Raw genomic sequence first — 6,271 nt, forward strand, 5'->3', positions numbered from 1 at the left:
CTAACACTAACCTTCATACACATGATGGTACCTTAACACTAACCTTCATACACACGATGGTATCTTAGCACTAACACTAACCATCACACACACATGATGGTACCTTAACACTAACACTAACCTTCTTACACCTGATGGTACCTTAACACTAACACTAACCATCATACACATGATGGTATCTTAGCACTAACATTAACCTTCATACACATGATGGTACCTTAACACTAACACTAACGTTCTTACACATGATGGTATCTTAACACTAACATTAACCTTCATACACATGATGGTACCTTAACACTAACACTAACCTTCTTACACATGATGGTATCTTAGCACTAACATTAACCTTCTTACACATGATGGGACCTTAACACTAACACTAACCTTCATACACATGATGGTACAGCTCCATGGAGCTTAATTCTTCTCCAGGATGAGAGACTGACTTCCTCAAATTCTTTTTCTCCAAGGTTGTTGGACTGATTACATCATCTTCATTTCGCTTCTATACCTGCTGTCTCTGTATTTGACTGAAGAAGTCTGCTGTGTAGGCGACACGTTTCAATAATAAAGGTACCCAACAGTTGCACATGTCTTAATGATCAACTTTTGGGTATTTTTTACCATTTTCAACAAGATACGAGATACACTAGGAACGTGGTGTATGTAAGACAACAAGTGTTATGGCAAACTCTCGCTCTGTGTAGAGTTTTGTCAACTCTTAGGAGTACTTCATAAATCTTTACACAGAGCAAAACTTCGTCCCAATAAAAGTTTGTTCTGCATCGTTTGTCTTTTCCTCACTATCAGGGAGGCACAGAACATTACAAGTCTGTTCTGTTCCTCAAAGCATCCGGCACACAAAACAGGCCAAGTGTCTATCGACAAGCATCTTTGATAACTAACCGACAGCGGTTAAGATTACAATATATGGCACTTATAAACGGAATAATATATATCTCAATTTCTCTAAATGCGAAACAGTTTTGGGAATTCTGGTTAGCATTACTGTAAAACCAAGAGAACAGAGTGTAAGTGTTCTAAATAAAGCTAATATCAAGAAGTATAAATAACAGGAGTCCTCAGGTTATGCTTCAGCTCTATATATTGTTGATAAGACGTCATTTACGTTATACTGTACAGTTCTGGTCACCGTATTACAGAATGGACATAAATGCTCTAAAAAATATACAGAAAAGGTTGACGAAGTTAATCCCACGTATCCTATGAGGATAGATGAGGGCACTGAATCTGCATTCTCTCGAAAGGCGAAGAATTGGGGAAGATATGATTGAGGTGTTTCCTGGAGTTTACCTGGAGAGAGTTCCGAGGGTCAACGCCCCCGCGGCCCGGTCTGTGACCAGGCCTCCTGGTGGATCAGAGCCTGATCAACCAGGCTGTTGCTGCTGGCTGCACGCAAACCAACGTACGAGCCACAGCCCGGCTGATCCGGAACTGACTTTAGGTGCTTGTCCAGTGCCAGCTTGAAGACTGCCAGGGGTCTGTTGGTAATCCCCCTTATGTGTGCTGGGAGGCAGTTGAACAGTCTCGGGCCCCTGACACTTATTGTATGGTCTCTTAACGTGCTAGTGACACCCCTGCTTTTCATTGGGGGGATGGTGCATCGTCTGCCAAGTCTTTTGCTTTCGTAGTGAGTGATTTTCGTGTGCAAGTTCGGTACTAGTCCCTCTAGGATTTTCCAGGTGTATATAATCATGTATCTCTCCCTCCTGCGTTCCAGGGAATACAGGTTTAGGAACCTCAAGCGCTCCCAATAATTGAGGTGTTTTATCTCCGTTATGCGCGCCGTGAAAATTCTCTGTACATTTTCTAGGTCGGCAATTTCACCTGCCTTGAAAGGTGCTGTTAGTGTGCAGCAATATTCCAGCCTAGATAGAACAAGTGACCTGAAGAGTGTCATCATGGGCTTGGCCTCCCTAGTTTTGAAGGTTCTCATTATCCATCCTGTCATTTTTATAGCAGATGCGATTGATACAATGTTATGGTCCTTGAAGGTGAGATCCTCCGACATGATCACTCCCAGGTCTTTGACGTTGGTGTTTCGCTCTATTTTGTGGCCAGAATTTGTTTTGTACTCTGATGAAGATTTAATTTCCTCATGTTTACCACATCTGAGTAATTGAAATTTCTCATCGTTGAACTTCATATTGTTTTCTGCAGCCCACTGAAAGATTTGGTTGATGTACGCCTGGAGCCTTGCAGTGTCTGCAATGGAAGACACTGTCATGCAGATTCGAGTGTCATCTGCAAAGGAAGGCACGGTGCTGTGGCTGACATCCTTGTCTATGTCGGATATGAGGATGAGGAACAAGATGGGAGCGAGTACTGTGCCTTGTGGAACAGAGCTTTTCACCGTAGCTGCCTCGGACTTTACTCTGTTGACGACTACTCTCTGTGTTCTGTTAGTGAGGAAATTATAGATCCATCGACCGACTTTTCCTGTTATTCCTTTAGCACGCATTTTGTGCGCTATTACGCCATGGTCACACTTGTCGAAGGCTTTTGCAAAGTCTGTATATATTACATCTGCATTCTTCTTGTCTTCTAGTGCATTTAGGACCTTGTCGTAGTGATCCAATAGTTGAGACAGACAGGAGCGACCTGTTCTAAACCCATGTTGCCCTGGGTTGTGTAACTGATGGGTTTCTAGATGGGTGGTGATCTTGCTTCTTAGGACCCTTTCAAAGATTTTTATGATATGGGATGTTAGTGCTATTGGTCTGTAGTTCTTTGCTGTTGCTTTACTGCCCCCTTTGTGGAGTGGGGCTATGTCTGTTGTTTTTAGTAACTGTGGGACGACCCCCGTGTCCATGCTCCCTCTCCATAGGATGGAAAAGGCTCGTGATAGGGGCTTCTTGCAGTTCTTGATGAACACAGAGTTCCATGAGTCTGGCCCTGGGGCAGAGTGCATGGGCATGTCATTTATCGCCTGTTCGAAGTCATTTGGCGTCAGGATAACATCGGATAGGCTTGTGTTAATCAAATTTTGTGGCTCTCTCATAAAAAATTAATTTTGATCTTCGACTCTCAGTCTGGTTAGCGGCTTGCTAAAAACTGAGTCATATTGGGACTTGAGTAGCTCACTCATTTCCTTGCTGTCATCTGTGTAGGACCCATCTTGTTTAAGTAGGGGCCCAATACTGGACGTTGTTCTCGATTTTGATTTGGCATAAGAGAAGAAATACTTTGGGTTTCTTTCGATTTCATTTATGGCTTTTAGTTCTTCCCGCGATTCCTGACTCCTAAAGGATTCTTTTTGCTTAAGTTCGATGCTAGCTATTTCTCTGACCAGTGTCTCCCTACGCATTTCAGATATATTGACCTCTTTTAGCCGCTCTGTTATTCTTTTCCGTCGCCTGTAAAGGGAGCGCCTGTCTCTTTCTGTTTTACATCTACTCCTCCTTTTTCTTAGAGGAATAAGCCTTGTGCATACATCAAGTGCCACCGAGTTAATCTGTTCTAGGCATAAGTTGGGGTCTGTGTTGCTTAGTATATCTTCCCAGCTTATATCGGTTAGGACTTGGTTTACTTGGTCCCACTTTATGTTTTTGTTATTGAAGTTGAATTTGGTGAATGCTCCCTCGTGACTAATCTCATTATGTCGGTCTGGGGCTCCGCGCATACATGACTGAACCTCAATTATGTTGTGATCTGAGTATATTGTTTTTGATATGGTGACATTTCTTATCAGATCATCATTGTTAGTGAAGATGAGGTCTAGTGTATTCTCCAGTCTAGTAGGCTCTATTATTTGCTGGTTTAAATTGAATTTTGTGCAGAGATTTAAAAGCTCGCGTGAGTGTGAGTTTTCATCAGAGCTGCCTCCTGGTGTTATTACTGCAACAATATTATTTGCTATATTCCTCCATTTTAGGTGCCTTAAGTTGAAATCCCCCAGGAGCAAGATGTTGGGTGCAGGAGCTGGAAGGTTTTCCAGACAGTGGTCAATTTTTAACAGCTGTTCCTGGAATTGCTGGGATGTTGCATCCGGAGGCTTGTAGACTACCACAATGACTAGGTTTTGGTTCTCGACCTTTACTGCTAAAACTTCCACTACATCATTTGAGGCATTTAGCAGTTCTGTGCAAACAAGTGACTCTGCAATGTACAGGCCAACCCCCCTCCCCTTTTGCCTGTTCACTCTGTCACATCTGTATAGGTTGTAACCTGGGATCCATATTTCGTTGTCCAAGTGATCCTTTATGTGGGTCTCAGTGAAAGCCGCGAACATTGCCTTTGCCTCTGCAAGCAGTCCACGGATGAAAGGTATTTTGTTGTTTGTTGTTGGCTTTAGACCCTGTATATTTGCAAAGAAGAATGTTATCGGACTGGTGGTATTGTTGGTACTGGGGGGGGGATTTTTTTCCGGCATTAGTATCTGTATCTGTTGGTTTGGAGTGGAGGCCATCGACTGTGGTTCCACTCCAGGGAAGACAGAAATAAATATAAAGGGATGTAAATAACGCACTTAAAATATTTAACCAAGACAGAACACGCGGCAGTGGTTTCAAATTGGAAAAAAATTAGATTTAGAAAGGATGCAGGAAAGCACTGGTTTGGTAATAGAGTTGTGGATAAGTGGAACAAACTCCCAAGTAGCTTCATTGAAGCAAGAACTTAGTGTAGCTTTAAAAATAGGTTAGAAAAGTACATGAGTGGATGTGAGTTAGACTTGCCTAGCATGGGCCAGTAGGCCTGCCGCAGTGGTCCTCCTTTCTTATGTTCTTATGTTAGCACTATCATCAAGAGAAGGAGTTTTTTGCTCTAGAAGACTGACTACAGCTTCTTGCCCAACAATGAAGAAATCGCCCAAACTAGACTCAGTGATAGCCAGAAACGTCCAGATGGTGTTACCATTCTACCCTGTATAGATAATCTTGTGCAATTTCATTGGAAAACATACATCTGCAATACAGTGGAGTCCCAAAAAGTCTAGAAAATACAGGAACTTGTTCATCATTACATCTTTTACCCAATAGATTTGAGACCCTTGACTCGTTGGGGAACTACGCATTCAACTTCCTTAAAGCTCACAGTTGGGGAAAAATCTCATTAGAGAGGCTGTCTGCTCCCAGAGCAGATAGTTGTCTTTGTTCCAGTGCCTCAGTATTGCTATCAATGAAGGTAATGTTTGTGTATCCTAGGTATACGACCCAGCTCGAAAGATTTAGATGAAGTACGTAAAATTTTAAATACAACATGAATTGCGAACCGTAAAGCATTTGTACTCAATAAATAAATAATGCATCTCAAAAAAGGGTAGGCAGAGAAGGCACAAGAGAGAGAGAGAGAGAGAGAGAGAAAGGAAGGGAGAGAGAAAGCAAAACAGACAAGTCTCTCTCTCTCTCTCTCTCTCTCTCTCTCTCTCTCTCTCTATATATATATATATATATATATATATATATATATATATATATATATATATATATATATATATAGAGAGAGAGAGAGAGAGAGAGAGAGAGAGAGAGAGAGAGAGAGCGAGAGAGAGAGAGAGATCTTTCAACACGTCGGCCGTTTCCCACCGAGGCAGGGTAACCCAAAAAGAAAGAAAAAAAACGTTCATCATTCAACACTTTCACCATCACTCATACATTATCACTGTCTTTGCAGAGGCGCTCAGATACGACAGTTTAAAAGATCCTCCAAACTGCCAATATCCCAAACCCTTCCTTTAAGATGCAGGCATTGTATTTCACATTTCCAGGACTAAAGTCCGACTAACTGGTTTCCCTGAATCCCTTCTCAAAATGTTACCATGCTCACACTCCGACAACTCGTCAGGTCTCAAAAACCATTTGTCTCCATTCACTCCTTTCTAACACGCTCACGCATGCTTGCTGGAAATTCAAGGCCCTCGCCCACAAAACCTCCTTTATCCCCTCCCTCCAACCTTTTCGAGGACGACCCCTACCCCGCTTTCCTTCCACTACAAATTTATACGCTCTCCAAGTCATTCTACTTTGTTACATTCTCTCTAAATGACCAAACCACCTCAACAACCCCTCTTCAGCCCTCTGACTAATACTTTTAGTAACTCCACACCTCCTCCTAATTTCCACACTCCGAATTTTCTTCATGATATTTACACCACACATTGCCCTTAGACAGAACATCTCCACTGCCTCTAGCCGCCTCCTCGCTGCAGCATTTACAACCCAAGCTTCACACCCATATTAGAGTATTGGTACCGCTATACATTCGTACATTCCCTTCTTTGCCCCCATGGATTACGTTTTTTTTTGTC

This window comes from Cherax quadricarinatus, chromosome 11, assembly GCF_038502225.1.
Source record: "Cherax quadricarinatus isolate ZL_2023a chromosome 11, ASM3850222v1, whole genome shotgun sequence".
Classification (NCBI taxonomy): domain Eukaryota; kingdom Metazoa; phylum Arthropoda; class Malacostraca; order Decapoda; family Parastacidae; genus Cherax; species Cherax quadricarinatus.